Source organism: Polyodon spathula, chromosome 16 (assembly GCF_017654505.1).
Source record: "Polyodon spathula isolate WHYD16114869_AA chromosome 16, ASM1765450v1, whole genome shotgun sequence".
Taxonomy (NCBI): Eukaryota; Metazoa; Chordata; class Actinopteri; order Acipenseriformes; family Polyodontidae; genus Polyodon; species Polyodon spathula.
This window is the reverse complement of record NC_054549.1, coordinates 37,769,763-37,788,265: the sequence shown is the minus strand read 5'-3', so window position 1 is coordinate 37,788,265 and position 18,503 is coordinate 37,769,763. Positions and strand designations below refer to the sequence as shown.

Genomic DNA, 18,503 nt, shown 5'->3' with positions numbered 1-18,503 from the left:
ATATTTTTTCTTAAATATATTACATGTTACATTTATATATAACCGAGCAATGAAAATCGTGCAATAATACCTTATAACAGAGTGCTGTAGTCATTTTCAAAGAGCTATTATTTCAGCGCTGAAGTGCAGTAAACGTACAGCAGTGCTGTGTATACTGCAAGACAGCGTACGGTGCATTCGCCCCAGACAGGTTAGCATTCACAGGGGGGAAAAGAAACGATCCGCCCCAGACAGCCGAGCTACCCGGGCTCGTTACAGGGCTGTCAAAATGTACGCGCAGCATTACAGCGTGCAGTACACTCTTCAGCGGAACCAAAGCTCAGCACTGTCATTCCCTCCGCGGGAAGGTGAATCGCTGTTACAGAGGAGCTGTAGCTTGGTGTTTTGCAAGTTTGCAGTGGATTGTTTTTTGTTCCAGTAGTATCGTTGGATTGCTGGTTGACAAACTGAGCTGAGAAGACCAATCGCAATTCAATTCCGATCATGGCCAGCGCAGGTGGTATTAAAACTAGTAGCACACTGAATTTCAGCATCGGGGTACTAGGGCACATTGACAGCGGCAAAACCTCGCTAGCCAAGGCGCTGAGCACCACAGCTTCCATCGCAGCCTTTGATAAAAACCCGCAGTCCAAAGAGAGGGGGGTTACCCTGGATTTGGGCTTCTCCTCATTCACCGTGGATCTCCCGATCCATCTCAAGGAGCAATGCGGGCAGACGGGCTACGAGAGGCTGCAGTTTACCCTGGTGGACTGCCCTGGGCACGCGTCTCTTATTCGCACCATCATTGGAGATAGGAGGGGTAGTCGTGGTGTTGCTACAGTATATTAGCTCGCACTTCAGTATACTGTACTGTGAAACACATGCCAAGGTGGAATAACACTGCTATTGGAAAGCACTTCGATCCATTCCTGGTTTTACTAGAAGTTTAATAATAAGATACACCTGAGCTTGTTACCAAGACACACTGGGGCTGATCAAGCTGCTAGTATACTGCTGTGCAGTAGAGCCCCTCCTGATTTTGCTAACTAAGTAATTAGAAAGTTCATATAGTAATTCCAGGAATGGAGCAAACTGCTATGCAATGGGGAACATTATTTCCACCCCTTTCATTTCTTCCAGTAATACGCAAAGTCTTACTTTGAACTGGAATTCAGAGATTGATCAGCAATGCAAGTCTAAATAAATAAATAAACACAATTCTAAGAGGAAAAACAAGCAGGTATGAAACTACTAGAAGTAATTATTACTGAGTCACTAGAGCCAGAGTCCACCGCGGTGCACTGTCATTACTGAGTCACTAGAGCCAGAGTCCACCGCGGTGCACTGTCATTACTGAGTCACTAGAGCCAGAGTCCACCGCGGTGCACTGTCATTACTGAGTCACTAGAGCCAGAGTCCACCGCGGTGCACTGTCATTACTGAGTCACTAGAGCCAGAGTCCACCGCGGTGCACTGTCATTACTGAGCCACTAGAGCCAGAGACCACCGCGGTGCACTGTCATTACTGAGTCACTAGAGCCAGAGTCCACCGCGGTGCACTGTCATTACTGAGTCACTAGAGCCAGAGTCCACCGCGGTGCACTGAGTCACTAGAGCCAGAGTCCACCGCGGTGCACTGTCACTACTGTCATCACCGAGTCACTAGAGCCAGAGTCCACCGCGGTGCACTGTCATTACTGAGTCACTAGAGCCAGAGTCCACCGCGGTGCACTGTCATTACTGAGTCACTAGAGCCAGAGTCCACCGCGGTGCACTGTCATTACTGAGTCACTAGAGCCAGAGTCCACCGCGGTGCACTGTCATTACTGAGTCACTAGAGCCAGAGTCCACCGCGGTGCACTGTCATTACTGAGTCACTAGAGCCAGAGTCCACCGCGGTGCACTGTCATTACTGAGTCACTAGAGCCAGAGTCCACCGCGGTGCACTGTCATTACTGAGTCACTAGAGCCAGAGTCCACCGCGGTGCACTGTCATCACCGAGTCACTAGAGCCAGAGAGGTGTCGCCGCGGTGTATGAGTCCGATACTGTCAGGCCAGGGTGGAGCCAGTTCCACCGCGGTGCCACTGTCATTAGCCACGTGACTGACTAGGGTGATCTAAGTCTCACCGCGCGCGCCACGCACAGGTAATGATTAGTGTGAGTCACATAGGAGCGCCAGACGTCCACCAGTGCACATCCAGTGATCTCTAGTCTGTCCAGGTGAGCGCCACTAGTACAGTAAGTCCACCAGTGATCTCGGTCTCACTGTCATTACTGGTGACCACTAGCCAGGTGATCCATTCTGGTCGCGCGTGCACTGTCAGTAATGACTCGGTGATCATCTGAGCCAGATGTGTGGCAGTCATACTGACTGGTACTCAGTCTTCCAGTTAACCACTTCCAGAGTGACTGATCAGTACTCCAGTGCGTACCAACGTGGCGGGGTGGCAGTAATTTCTCACGGTGATCTAGGGGGTCTCAGGTGGCAGTCAAAAGCCATGACTGACAGTAGAGGTCCACCGCTAGGAGTCACTAGAGCCAGAGTCCACCGCGGTGCACTGTCATTACTGAGTCACTAGAGCCAGAGTCCACCGCGGTGCACTGTCATTACTGAGTCACTAGAGCCAGAGTCCACCGCGGTGCACTGTCATTACTGAGTCACTAGAGCCAGAGTCCACCGCGGTGCACTGTCATTACTGAGTCACTAGAGCCAGAGTCCACCGCGGTGCACTGTCATTACTGAGCCACTAGAGCCAGAGTCCACCGCGGTGCACTGTCATTACTGAGTCACTAGAGTCCACCGCGGTGGTCATTACTGAGTCACTAGAGCCAGAGTCCACCGCGGTGCACTGTCATTACTGAGTCACTAGAGCCAGAGTCCACCGCGGTGCACTGTCATTACTGAGTCACTAGAGCCAGAGTCCACCGCGGTGCACTGTCATTACCGAGTCACTAGAGCCAGTGGTGTCAGAGTCCACCGCGGTGCACTGTCATTACTGAGTCACTAGAGCCAGAGTCCACCGCGGTGCACTGTCATTACTGAGTCACTAGAGCCAGAGTCCACCGCGGTGCACTGTCATTACTGAGTCACTAGAGCCAGAGTCCACCGCGGTGCACTGTCATTACTGAGTCACTAGAGCCAGAGTCCACCGCGGTGCACTGTCATTACTGAGTCACTAGAGCCAGAGTCCACCGCGGTGCACTGTCATTACTGAGTCACTAGAGCCAGAGTCCACCGCGGTGCACTGTCATTACTGAGTCACTAGAGCCAGAGTCCACCGCGGTGCACTGTCATTACTGAGTCACTAGAGCCAGAGTCCACCGCGGTGCACTGTCATTACTGAGTCACTAGAGCCAGAGTCCACCGCGGTGCACTGTCATTACTGAGTCACTAGAGCCAGAGTCCACCGCGGTGCACTGTCATTACTGAGTCACTAGAGCCAGAGTCCACCGCGGTGCACTGTCATTACTGAGTCACTAGAGCCAGTGGTGTCAGAGTCCACCGCGGTGCACTGTCATTACTGAGTCACTAGAGCCAGAGTCCACCGCGGTGCACTGTCATTACTGAGTCACTAGAGCCAGAGTCCACCGCGGTGCACTGTCATTACTGAGTCACTAGAGCCAGAGTCCACCGCGGTGCACTGTCATTACTGAGTCACTAGAGCCAGAGTCCACCGCGGTGCACTGTCATTACTGAGTCACTAGAGCCAGAGTCCACCGCGGTGCACTGTCATTACTGAGTCACTAGAGCCAGAGTCCACCGCGGTGCACTGTCATTACTGAGTCACTAGAGCCAGAGTCCACCGCGGTGCACTGTCATTACTGAGTCACTAGAGCCAGAGTCCACCGCGGTGCACTGTCATTACTGAGTCACTAGAGCCAGAGTCCACCGCGGTGCACTGTCATTACTGAGTCACTAGAGCCAGAGTCCACCGCGGTGCACTGTCATTACTGAGTCACTAGAGCCAGAGTCCACCGCGGTGCACTGTCATTACTGAGTCACTAGAGCCAGAGTCCACCGCGGTGGTGATCCCCATCAGTCGGGTAAATGCGCCCATCCCGCGGTGTGCAGCCTGTCATTATGACTCCGTTCAGAGCCAGGTCCACCGCGCGTGCAGCACTGTCAGGTACTCGGCTCAGGCCACGGTGACAGAATGACCAGTGAGTCTCGGTCTCAGGGCGCCACTTGACAGTAATGACTACTAGAGCCAGAGTCCCAGTGGCGGCGCCACGGTGTCAGTACTGAGTCACTAGAGTCTCAGGTCCGCCCGTGACAGTAATGCACTGTCATTCTCTGTCTCCACTAGAGCCGAGCCACCGTGACAGTAATTACTGAGTGATCTCGAGCCAGGGTGGCGCCACGTGACAGTAATGACTCAGTGATCTCACTAGAGCCAGGTGGCGCCACGTGCACTGTCATTACTGAGTGATCAGTGATAGAGTCCAGAGTCCTGAGTCCGCGGTGCACTGTCATTACTGAGTCACTAGAGCCAGAGTCCACCGCGGTGCACTGTCATTACTGAGTCACTAGAGCCAGAGTCCACCGCGGTGCACTGTCATTACTGAGTCACTAGAGCCAGAGTCCACCGCGGTGCACTGTCATTACTGAGTCACTAGAGCCAGTCAGAGTCCACCGCGGTGCACTGTCATTACTGAGTCACTAGAGCCAGAGTCCACCGCGGTGCACTGTCATTACTGAGTCACTAGAGCCAGAGTCCACCGCGGTGCACTGTCATTACTGAGTCACTAGAGCCAGAGTCCACCGCGGTGCACTGTCATTACTGAGTCACTAGAGCCAGAGTCCACCGCGGTGCACTGTCATTACTGAGTCACTAGAGCCAGAGTCCACCGCGGTGCACTGTCATTACTGAGTCACTAGAGCCAGAGTCCACCGCGGTGCACTGTCATTACTGAGTCACTAGAGCCAGAGTCCACCGCGGTGCACTGTCATTACTGAGTCACTAGAGCCAGAGTCCACCGCGGTGCACTGTCATTACTGAGTCACTAGAGCCAGAGTCCACCGCGGTGCACTGTCATTACTGAGTCACTAGAGCCAGAGTCCACCGCGGTGCACTGTCATTACTGAGTCACTAGAGCCAGAGTCCACCGCGGTGCACTGTCATTACTGAGTCACTAGAGCCCAGAGTCCACCGCGGTGCACTGTCATTACTGAGTCACTAGAGCCAGAGTCCACCGCGGTGCACTGTCATTACTGAGTCACTAGAGCCAGAGTCCACCGCGGTGCACTGTCATTACTGAGTCACTAGAGCCAGAGTCCACCGCGGTGCACTGTCATTACTGAGTCACTAGAGCCAGAGTCCACCGCGGTGCACTGTCATTACTGAGTCACTAGAGCCAGAGTCCACCGCGGTGCACTGTCATTACTGAGTCACTAGAGCCAGAGTCCACCGCGGTGCACTGTCATTACTGAGTCACTAGAGCCAGAGTCCACCGCCCACGGAGTCACTAGTAGGCCAGAGTCCATCTCGCGCGGTGCACTCTACTGAGTCACTAGAGCCAGAGGTCCACCGCGGTGCACTGTCATTACTGATCACTAGAGCCAGAGTCCACCCTGGTCATTACTGAGTCACTAGAGCCAGAGTCCACCGCGGTGCACTGTCATTACTGAGTCACTAGAGCCGGAGTCCACCGCGGTGCACTGTCATCACCGAGTCACTAGAGTCCACCGCGGTGCGCTGTCATTACTGAGTCACTAGAGCCAGGGTCCACCGCGGTGCACTGTCATCACCGGGTCACTAGAGCCCAGAGTCCACCGCGGTGCACTGTCATTACTGAGTCACTAGAGCCAGAGTCCACCGCGGTGCACTGTCATTACTGAGTCACTAGAGCCAGAGTCCACCGCGGTGCACTGTCATTACTGAGTCACTAGAGCCAGAGTCCACCGCGGTGCACTGTCATTACCGAGTCACTAGAGCCAGTGGCGTCACAGTCCACCGCGGTGCACTGTCATCACTGAGTCACTAGAGCCAGAGTCCACCGCGGTGCACTGTCATTACTGAGTCACTAGAGCCAGAGTCCACCGCGGTGCACTGTCATTACTGAGTCACTAGAGCCAGAGTCCACCGCGGTGCACTGTCATTACTGAGTCACTAGAGCCAGAGTCCACCGCGGTGCACTGTCATTACTGAGTCACTAGAGCCAGAGTCCACCGCGGTGCACTGTCATTACTGAGTCACTAGAGCCAGAGTCCACCGCGGTGCACTGTCATTACTGAGTCACTAGAGCCAGAGTCCACCGCGGTGCACTGTCATTACTGAGTCACTAGAGCCAGAGTCCACCGCGGTGCACTGTCATTACTGAGTCACTAGAGCCAGAGTCCACCGCGGTGCACTGTCATTACTGAGTCACTAGAGCCAGAGTCCACCGCGGTGCACTGTCATTACTGAGTCACTAGAGCCAGAGTCCACCGCGGTGCACTGTCATTACTGAGTCACTAGAGCCAGAGTCCACCGCGGTGCACTGTCATTACTGAGTCACTAGAGCCAGAGTCCACCGCGGTGCACTGTCATTACTGAGTCACTAGAGCCAGAGTCCACCGCGGTGCACTGTCATTACTGAGTCACTAGAGCCAGAGTCCACCGCGGTGCACTGTCATTACTGAGTCACTAGAGCCAGAGTCCACCGCGGTGCACTGTCATTACTGAGTCACTAGAGCCAGAGTCCACCGCGGTGCACTGTCATTACTGAGTCACTAGAGCCAGAGTCCACCGCGGTGCACTGTCATTACTGAGCCACTAGAGCCAGAGTCCACCGCGGTGCACTGTCATTACTGAGTCACTAGAGCCAGAGTCCACCGCGGTGCACTGTCATTACTGAGTCACTAGAGCCAGAGTCCACCGCGGTGCACTGTCATTACTGAGTCACTAGAGCCAGAGTCCACCGCGGTGCACTGTCATTACTGAGTCACTAGAGCCAGAGTCCACCGCGGTGCACTGTCATTACTGAGTCACTAGAGCCAGAGTCCACCGCGGTGCACTGTCATTACTGAGTCACTAGAGCCAGAGTCCACCGCGGTGCACTGTCATTACTGAGTCACTAGAGCCAGAGTCCACCGCGGTGCACTGTCATTACTGAGTCACTAGAGCCAGAGTCCACCGCGGTGCACTGTCATTACTGAGTCACTAGAGCCAGAGTCCACCGCGGTGCACTGTCATTACTGAGTCACTAGAGCCAGAGTCCACCGCGGTGCACTGTCATTACTGAGTCACTAGAGCCAGAGTCCACCGCGGTGCACTGTCATTACTGAGTCACTAGAGCCAGAGTCCACCGCGGTGCACTGTCATCACCGAGTCACTGCACCGCGGTGCACTGTCATTACTGAGTCACTAGAGCCAGAGTCCACCGCGGTGCACTGTCATTACTGAGTCACTAGAGCCAGAGTCCACCGCGGTGCACTGTCATTACTGAGTCACTAGAGCCAGAGTCCACCGCGGTGCACTGTCATTACTGAGTCACTAGAGCCAGAGTCCACCGCGGTGCACTGTCATTACCGAGTCACTAGAGCCAGAGTCCACCGCGGTGCACTGTCATTACTGAGTCACTAGAGCCAGAGTCCACCGCGGTGCACTGTCATTACTGAGTCACTAGAGCCAGAGTCCACCGCGGTGCACTGTCATTACCGAGTCACTAGAGCCAGAGTCCACCGCGGTGCACTGTCATTACTGAGTCACTAGAGCCAGAGTCCACCGCGGTGCACTGTCATTACTGAGTCACTAGAGCCAGAGTCCACCGCGGTGCACTGTCATTACTGAGTCACTAGAGCCAGAGTCCACCGCGGTGCACTGTCATTACTGAGTCACTAGAGCCAGAGTCCACCGCGGTGCACTGTCATTACTGAGTCACTAGAGCCAGAGTCCACCGCGGTGCACTGTCATTACCGAGTCACTAGAGCCCAGAGTCCACCGCGGTGCACTGTCATTACTGAGTCACTAGAGCCAGAGTCCACCGCGGTGCACTGTCATTACTGAGTCACTAGAGCCAGAGTCCACCGCGGTGCACTGTCATTACTGAGTCACTAGAGCCAGTGGTGAGTCCACCGCGGTGCACTGTCATTACTGAGTCACTAGAGCCAGAGTCCACCGCGGTGCACTGTCATTACTGAGTCACTAGAGCCAGAGTCCACCGCGGTGCACTGTCATTACTGAGTCACTAGAGCCAGAGTCCACCGCGGTGCACTGTCATTACTGAGTCACTAGAGCCAGAGTCCACCGCGGTGCACTGTCATCACTGAGTCACTAGAGCCAGAGTCCACCGCGGTGCACTGTCATTACTGAGTCACTAGAGCCAGAGTCCACCGCGGTGCACTGTCATTACTGAGTCACTAGAGCCAGAGTCCACCGCGGTGCACTGTCATTACTGAGTCACTAGAGCCAGAGTCCACCGCGGTGCACTGTCATTACTGAGTCACTAGAGCCAGAGTCCACCGCGGTGCACTGTCATTACTGAGTCACTAGAGCCAGAGTCCACCGCGGTGCACTGTCATTACTGAGTCACTAGAGCCAGAGTCCACCGCGGTGCACTGTCATTACTGAGTCACTAGAGCCAGAGTCCACCTGTCATTACTGAGTCACTAGAGCCAGAGTCCACCGCGGTGCACTGTCATTACTGAGTCACTAGAGCCAGAGTCCACCGCGGTGCGGTGTCATTACTGAGTCACTAGAGCCAGAGTCCACCGCGGTGCACTGTCATTACTGAGTCACTAGAGCCAGAGTCCACCGCGGTGCACTGTCATTACTGAGCCACTAGAGCCAGAGTCCACCGCGGTGCACTGTCATTACTGAGTCACTAGAGCCAGAGTCCACCGCGGTGCACTGTCATTACTGAGTCACTAGAGCCAGAGTCCACCGCGGTGCACTGTCATTACTGAGTCACTAGAGCCAGAGTCCACCGCGGTGCACTGTCATTACTGAGTCACTAGAGCCAGAGTCCACCGCGGTGCACTGTCATTACTGAGTCACTAGAGCCAGAGTCCACCGCGGTGCACTGTCATTACTGAGTCACTAGAGCCAGAGTCCACCGCGGTGCACTGTCATTACTGAGTCACTAGAGCCAGAGTCCACCGCGGTGCACTGTCATTACTGAGTCACTAGAGCCAGTGGTGTCAGAGTCCACCGCGGTGCACTGTCATTACTGAGTCACTAGAGCCAGAGTCCACCGCGGTGCACTGTCATTACTGAGTCACTAGAGCCAGAGTCCACCGCGGTGCACTGTCATTACTGAGTCACTAGAGCCAGAGTCCACCGCGGTGCACTGTCATTACTGAGTCACTAGAGCCAGAGTCCACCGCGGTGCACTGTCATTACTGAGCCACTAGAGCCAGAGTCCACCGCGGTGCACTGTCATTACTGAGTCACTAGAGCCAGAGTCCACCGCGGTGCACTGTCATTACTGAGTCACTAGAGCCAGAGTCCACCGCGGTGCACTGTCATTACTGAGTCACTAGAGCCAGAGTCCACCGCGGTGCACTGTCATTACTGAGTCACTAGAGCCAGAGTCCACCGCGGTGCACTGTCATTACTGAGTCACTAGAGCCAGAGACCACCGCGGTGCACTGTCATTACTGAGTCACTAGAGCCAGAGTCCACCGCGGTGCACTGTCATTACTGAGTCACTAGAGCCAGAGTCCACCGCGGTGCACTGTCATTACTGAGTCACTAGAGCCAGAGTCCACCGCGGTGCACTGTCATTACTGAGTCACTAGAGCCAGAGTCCACCGCGGTGCACTGTCATTACTGAGTCACTAGAGCCAGAGTCCACCGCGGTGCACTGTCATTACTGAGTCACTAGAGCCAGAGTCCACCGCGGTGCACTGTCATTACTGAGTCACTAGAGCCAGAGTCCACCGCGGTGCACTGTCATTACTGAGTCACTAGAGCCAGAGTCCACCGCGGTGCACTGTCATTACTGAGTCACTAGAGCCAGTGGTGTCAGAGTCCACTGCAGTGCACTGCCTTTTTAATCTGTTAAGGCCATTATTAATCTCAAACACGACAAGTCACAGGATTGTCTGCCTATCACCTGAGGCTGACACACGCAGACCCTAGAACTGCACCTCTCTCAAGCAGAGATCCCCTGTGCTTGTTTTGAGAGTCTGTTAACAGCAATATACACGAGTGAACTGAGACCAACACATATTCTGCTTATAACCTGAGCCACATTTAAACCCAGGAATCCAGTGGTGAGCTGCTAGTAAATTAGCCTGCTGTGGCATCTAGACCCGTCTCTCTGAGTTCACTTTTACATATAAGGCTATTCCCTTTATAATGACATATTCAAGGTATTATTAAAGTCTGTTTATAGGGGAGTTTAATACACATATTCCTAATACTTGATGGCATTTTGAGAAGCAGGAAAAGGACCCAATGAAATCTGGTACAAATAACTTTTAAAAGAAGTAGTGCACTAAAAAGGCAGAAGGGGGCAGCAAACTGCATCTATGAGTGTTCCATTCAGTTGAGCAGGAAGACTGGAGCGGCTTTCACAAAGCTTCTATTCATATTGCCCAACTGAACTTTCAACTTGCACCCCTGAGCGGCGGCTCTTGGCTGTGCTAAGTCTGAAACGATCCCCTTTTGGTGGCCCTTCTTGTGGATGTGTGACACAGATCAGCAGGATCGGGGTCCAGCCCTGTTCTGAAATTCCAGTTCCAGTTCCAATTCTACTTCCTTCCAGGAATCACAGAACACCGCTCATTGCAATTTTGATCAATGATGTCGTGCTAGAATGGAGCGCTCACCCTGCAGATCAGTGTGCAATTCTAAATGGTTTAATGGAAGCAATTGAATATTCAGTCAGGCTGTGAGATGCGGTGGTTCATCTAGTCTCCTGACTCGGCACTGCAGTGCTTCAGTGTGGATGCAGGGGAGAGGTCAGCATTGTCCCTGAGAGTCACAGCCCTTCAGTGTGGATGCAGGGGAGAGGTCAGCATTGCCCCTGAGAGTCACAGCCCTTCTTTGTTCCCCTGGGTAGGAAGGCCAGAGCAGCCAGACAATTCTCTCTCTCTCTCCACCCACCCGCTCCAGTCATCAGAACAATTTTTCCCACAGAAGTCATTCTGTTTTTTTTTCATCTCCATTCATCTTTTTCTGAAGCGAGCCCACGCATGCACTCACACACACACACACACACACACACACACACACACACACACACACACTCCAGACAGACGGACAGTCAGACAGTCAGGGTTCGGTGAATCTGATAAGTCGTAATTACTTCCTCTCTGCCTCACCCCTCCACCTCCCTTCTCAGAGACAGTCCAGGGTAAAATGAATCTAAATTAGGCCCTGATTGTTATGTGTTAAGTGATGTCACCAAACCACCTAGTCCTGTAACCTGATAACTAGCACTAGCTGAGAGGTCTGATCACTTCTTCTTCTGCTCTTTTAAGAGTTCATGAAGTCAATGAGGATCGTCAGTGTTTTGCCCCATGGTGGAGTTTGAGTGTAAACCCCCTTCACTGTGAAATGTGTCAGCTGTGTTTTTTTTATAGATGCATTACCAACATCCAGCAGCAGATGGCGCCCATGTACCAGGAAAGGCTCTGAGTCTGTATTTTGACCTCAGCATCCCTTCTGCCTGTGCTTCAGTGTATAAATGTTAGTCAGGCATACAGGCGGTACCACTGTATCCGTCACCAGGGACAGGAATAATTATAAAGATCAACCAGAGATTTTTACTGTGAGTTAGATTTACCATGCTTGAGTTTTGATGGGACTAACGTCCCATTTCCATCCGAACCAATGAAGCCAGTGTGTAAAAATGGAATCTCGTCTCATTCCCAGTATCAAACTGGAGCTGCAGCCGGGGTCCATCTCCAGTCGACAATAAAATCTACAGCCGGGCATGATGCAGAAACCAAAGGTCCCCTGTGTTTGTCATACATATTGTTTTAGGGTTGTTATTTCTGCAGGATTTCAGCCACCTTCTGCATTGCCCTGCCAGTGCTCTACATTCCCGACGCCTGTGTTCTGCACACACACGTTTCAGGGGTTTGAAATGTGTGATTAACTCACCGGGCAGGGATAAGCTGCAGAGCCAAGGCTGGGCAAGCGTAGAGCGTTTTACACCACAAAATGAAGGTTTAAATCATCTATTTAAGGACGTTTCGGACAAAAAAAGCCTTTCTTCGTCTTCAATAAATCACTTTTTAACCATTTAAACCTTTTATGTACATCCAAAAAATAAATAAAAAAATACTTTTCATTTTTGTCATTTTGTGCACTGCAGTTATACACCCTTTCACACATATATATGTATGCTGAGAATCCCATGTAAAGAAACGTTTTCAGTGACTGGCTCTCCACTGTAGCTTAATGCTTAATGCAGCCCAGTTGCTGTCACCATTCTGCCTGTGGGGACGTTGGTAATACATTGAAAGCAGCCGAGTCCTTGAAAGACGTACAATGAACATATTCATCAGAAAACTCAACTTATTGAACGTGCATGCTGATGAAAGAAAGAGCTGGTGGGACCGTTTTGGGTTCCTGTTACTGGCTGCTTTGTGTCTGAACTGGGACTGTGCCCCCTGTACTTACCCCTCCCCCTAGCTCGGACAGGGAAGGAGGGAGTGTGCAGTGTTTGCCCTGGCAGAGAGAGGTGGCAGAAACCTATGAAGTGAGTTCAGGTTTGACACAGGATACAGGGGGATGGCAATGAGACTCCCATTGAACAGCAGTGTAATCCATTCCTGGTTTTACTATGTTTAATAAGAAGACATACTTGAGCTTGTTACCTGCACACTGAGGCTAATCAAGCACATATTAAAACTGTAATACCCACCTGCACACTGAGGCTAATCAAGCACATATTAAAACTGTAAGACTCACCTGCACACTGGGGCTAATCAAGCACATATTAAAACAGCAATACTCACCTGCACACTGGGGCTAATCAAGCACATATTAAAACAGCAATACTCACCTGCACACTGAGGCTAATCAAGCACATATTAAAACTGTAAGACTCACCTGCACACTGAGGCTAATCAAGCACATATTAAAACTGTAATACTCACCTGCACACTGGGGCTAATCAAGCACATATTAAAACTGTAATACTCACCTGCACACTGGGGCGAATCAAGCACATATTAAAACAGCAATACTCACCTGCACACTGGGGCTAATCAAGCACATATTAAAACAGCAATACTCACCTGCACACTGGGGCTAATCAAGCACATATTAAAACAGCAATACTCACCTGCACACTGGGGCTAATCAAGCACATATTAAAACAGCAATACTCACCTGCACACTGAGGCTAATCAAGCACATATTAAAACTGTAAGACTCACCTGCACACTGGGGCTAATCAAGCACATATTAAAACTGCAATACTCACCTGCACACTGGGGCTAATCAAGCACATATTAAAACTGTAATACTCACCTGCACACTGGGGCTAATCAAGCACATATTAAAACTGTAAGACTCACCTGCACACTGGGGCTAATCAAGCACATATTAAAACTGTAAGACTCACCTGCACACTGGGGCTAATCAAGCACATATTAAAACTGTAAGACTCACCTGCACACTGGGGCTAATCAAGCACATATTAAAACTGTAAGACTCACCTGCACACTGGGGCTAATCAAGCACATATTAAAACTGTAATACTCACCTGCACACTGGAGCTAATCAAGCACATATTAAAACAGCAATACTCACCTGCACACTGGGGCTAATCAAGCACATATTAAAACAGCAATACTCACCTGCACACTGAGGCTAATCAAGCACATATTAAAACAGCAATACTCACCTGCACACTGGGGCTAATCAAGCACATATTAAAACAGCAATACTCACCTGCACACTGAGGCTAATCAAGCCCATATTAAAACTGTAATACTCACCTGCACACTGGGGCTAATCAAGCACATATTAAAACAGCAATACTCACCTGCACACTGGGGCTAATCAAGCCCATATTAAAACTGTAAGACTCACCTGCACACTGGGGCTAATCAAGCCCATATTAAAACTGTAATACTCACCTGCACACTGGGGCTAATCAAGCCCATATTAAAACTGTAATACTCACCTGCACACTGGGGCTAATCAAGCACATATTAAAACTGTAATACTCACCTGCACACTGGGGCTAATCAAGCACATATTAAAACTGTAAGACTCACCTGCACACTGGGGCTAATCAAGCACATATTAAAACTGTAAGACTCACCTGCACACTGGGGCTAATCAAGCACATATTAAAACAGCAATACTCACCTGCACACTGAGGCTAATCAAGCACATATTAAAACAGCAATACTCACCTGCACACTGGGGCTAATCAAGCACATATTAAAACAGCAATACTCACCTGCACACTGAGGCTAATCAAGCACATATTAAAACAGCAATACTCACCTGCACACTGGGGCTAATCAAGCACATATTAAAACTGTAATACTCACCTGCACACTGAGGCTAATCAAGCACATATTAAAACAGCAATACTCACCTGCACACTGGGGCTAATCAAGCACATATTAAAACTGTAAGACTCACCTGCACACTGGGGCTAATCAAGCACATATTAAAACTGTAAGACTCACCTGCACACTGGGGCTAATCAAGCACATATTAAAACTGTAAGACTCACCTGCACACTGGGGCTAATCAAGCCCTGAGCTTGTTACCTGCACACTGGGGTTAATCATGTCATAGTAAAATCTGGAAGAAGCCCACTGAGCTGGGGTGGCGGAGCTGGTTCTGGGGGTGCAGTTGATAGACGGGGTGCTGCTGTGTGTGTTGGGGTGGCGGAGCTGGTTCTGGGGGTGCAGTTGATAGACGGGGCTCTGCTGTGTGCGTTGGGGTGGCGGAGCTGGTTCTGGGGGTGCAGTTGATAGATGGGGCTCTGCTGTGTGCGTTGGGGTGGCGGAGCTGGTTCTGGGGGTGCAGTTGATAGACGGGGCTCTGCTGTGTGTGTTGGGGTGAGGCAGCGGATATGAAAGCTGTAAGAGGTGCCCAGCTGCTTTGCTGGCTCTCCCCGGCTCCCAGTCTCCGAGCCAGTTTATTCAGCGCCTGCAGGGTTATTTTTAACAAGAATTCCAGCTTGATACTAATACTTCCTCTCCAGTGGAACAAGGTAGATTCAATATCCTTGCAATTCAAAGAAGATGACGAAAAAACAGCTTTGTCTGTGTACTTTTCTGTTTTTTTGTTTAAAACTTCAAGAAAAAAGTAAAGTAGTTTAGTATATATATATATATATATATATATATATATATATATATATATATATATATATTATTGTTACATGTAAGAAAAAAGACAATATTTCCTGAAACAGGAGATGTGGTAGAGAAAGAATAATTCTTTTAATGTAAATAAGACATCCTTCTCACTGAAGCCAAGGGACTGGAAGAAAGGGCAGTCTGTCTGGGACGTCCAGAAAGCAGATGAAGTTGATTAAGACGGGGAGCTCGTGCCCGAAAGCAGACGGGGGGGGGGGGGGGGGGGGGGGGGGGGGGGGGGGGGGGGGGGGGGGGGGGGGTGGGGGGGGGGGGTGGGTGGGGGGGGGGGGGGGGGGGGGGGGGGGGGGGGGGGGGATTAATTGGAGTGGGGGGGGGGGGGGTTTCCGAGCCTCTCTGCAAAGGGAAGGGCTCGTTAAACAGACCGCCTCTGCCCCGGAGAGACTGAGCCAGACCCCAGCAATGCTCCAGCTTGTCAGCTCTGTGTTTTTGTCCGGGGCTCTTAATGTAAATTGTGATTTCTCTCCCCCCCATCCTCCCGAATAGCCTTGGAAATCGGAAATGTAAAAGCTGTAAAACAGAGCTTGATTATTTTCTTACTCCAAGATATTTATACAGCACAGCACTACAGATCCGCTCCAGAGTTTCTTACAGGGAGGCTCTGTCTGTCTGTCTGTCTCTCCGTTCCTGCTGGTCGGAAGGATGTGATGGCTTTTATGAAGCAAAAAAAAAAAATTCTTATGTTGACGAGCCAACAGTGTCCACGAGGGAAAAGGTCAACATTTGGAAAAATATTATTTTCTTTCTATTATTAGTATTAAAATCTTCTCGTGCTCCCCTGTATATTGAATGGGTGTCTCCTGCACAAAGCACTAGGAGTTCACAAAGTTTACAAAGCAGAACCTCCCGCTGCCCTGTGTGAAGGAGACGTGTGAGACTGGCTCTGCCAGCTGAACCACCCCCGTCTTCTTCAGCGTTCTGGGCTGGAGTCGATCACAGTCTTGTGGTCGATCACAAGACCAAATCGCAGCCAATTTCTTCTCCTTTCTGACCCACAAGCCCCCCGGGGGGCTGCAGGCAGCAAGCAGTACACTTTCTGAATGCTCACAATGGGTTAGCCTTTGATGGCTACAGTGACTGAGGCACTGACTGGAAGATCAGCAGTCATGAGACCCGTTCTGATGCCAGTGTGTCTGCTTGGGGCTCACAAATGCATAGTCACAGCGTGAGTATAGAGTGTGTACACATGTACGCAGGATCTATAGAGGGTGTTACCCCTGAGCAGGAAACGCGTCCGCACGCTGCTCTGTGGAATGACATCACAGAGGCTCTTAGCTATATATTTGATATTTATTTATGAACCCCCGCCAGGTTCCATGGCTGTCCCATCATCCCGGTGGCTGCAAAGCCTGGGGGTCCTGAGGCTCCCGACACAGAGGTGGCCCAGGGGGTGCCTGAACAGATTGAGGTAAATCTGGGGGTGTAAAAGACTCTCTAGGCCCTCCTGTTTTATTTATTATTTTAAAACAGCTTTCTGCCGTTGACATTTTTTAATTTCTATTTTGTTTTCTTGTTGTTGATGTTAATTTTATAACATTGTAACAAAAAAAATACAAAAACATACTTTAGACAATAATTGGGTCCAAGTTTTTCTATTTCTGTTGAAATGCTTTGCAATGAGTTCCATGCAGAAACCCTGCTACATGCACTGAAGGTTGTTTTTACTGATCACCCCCCCCCCCCCAGCTGATAAAGGCCCAGACCTACCTCCCTCGCAGAGACCCCTCAGGGCCCTTCCTGATGGCTGTGGGTCACTGCTTCTCAATCCGGGGCCAGGGGACCGTCATGACAGGCACTGTGCTGCAGGGGGCAATCTCCATCAACGACAGCATTGAGATTCCTGCACTCAAGGTAACTGTCCCACCTCTCACTCTCTCGTACCCACAGTGACACTCTCGATCTCTCGTAACCACACAGTGACACTCTCACTGTCTCATACCCACACAGTGACACTCTCACTGTCTCGTACCCACACAGTGACACTCTCACAGTATCGTACCCACACAGTGACACTCTCACTCGCTCATACCCACACAGTGACACTCTCACAGTATCATACCCACACAGTGACACTCTCACTGTCTCGTACCCACACAGTGACACTCTCACAGTCGCTCATACCCACACAGTGACACTCTCACAGTATCATACCCACACAGTGACACTCTCACTGTCTCGTACCCACACAGTGACACTCTCACAGTCTCATACCCCCACAGTGACACTCTCAGAGTATCATACCCACACAGTGACACTCTCACAGTATCATACCCACACAGTGACACTCTCACAGTATCATACCCACACAGTGACACTCTCACAGTATCATACCCACACAGTGACACTCTCACTCGCTCGTACCCACACAGTGACACTCTCACAGTCTCATACCCACACAGTGACACTCTCACAGTATCGTACCCACACAGTGACACTCTCACAGTATCGTACCCACACAGTGACACTCTCACAGTCTCATACCCCCACAGTGACACTCTCACAGTATCATACCCACACAGTGACACTCTCAGAGTATCATACCCACACAGTGACACTCTCACAGTATCATACCCACACAGTGACACTCTCACTCGCTCGTACCCACACAGTGACACTCTCACTGTCTCGTACCCACACAGTGACCCTCTCACTCGCTCATACCCAAACAGTGACACTCTCACAGTCTCGTACCCACACAGTGACATTCTCACAGTATCATACCCACACAGTGACATTCTCATAGTATCATACCCACACAGTGACACTCTCACTCGCTCGTACCCACACAGTGACACTCTCACTGTCTCGTACCCACACAGTGACACTCTCACAGTATCATACCCACACAGTGACACTCTCACTCACTCGTACCCACACAGTGACACTCTCACAGTATCATACCCACACAGTGACACTCTCACAGTATCATACCCACACAGTGACACTCTCACTCGCTCGTACCCACACAGTGACACTCTCACTGTCTTGGTTTGGTGTTTGAGATAAAGTTACAAACACATGAGGGAAATGTGAAAAGCCGAACCGGGAAACTGCAGACTGAAAGGTGTCTCTCTGAAGAGTCAAGCATTGTAATTTGTCAATTCAGCGACATCCCTTTGCAATACACCAATCACAGAGCTCTTTACATGAAGGACGTGGTTTGTGGTGGAGCGAGTACTGGATATAAGTGGACGTGGTTTTCCCAGGGAGTGTTTTATGTGCAGCACCGCGTCCTC

The 18,503-nt window shown here is 50.9% G+C and overlaps 1 pseudogene; it reads left to right on the top strand.

The window, feature by feature from the left end:
- Nucleotides 1-89: 89 nt before the first annotated feature.
- The window catches only part of LOC121328336, a 36,852-nt pseudogene continuing 18,438 nt past the window's right edge, over nucleotides 90-18,503 (top strand).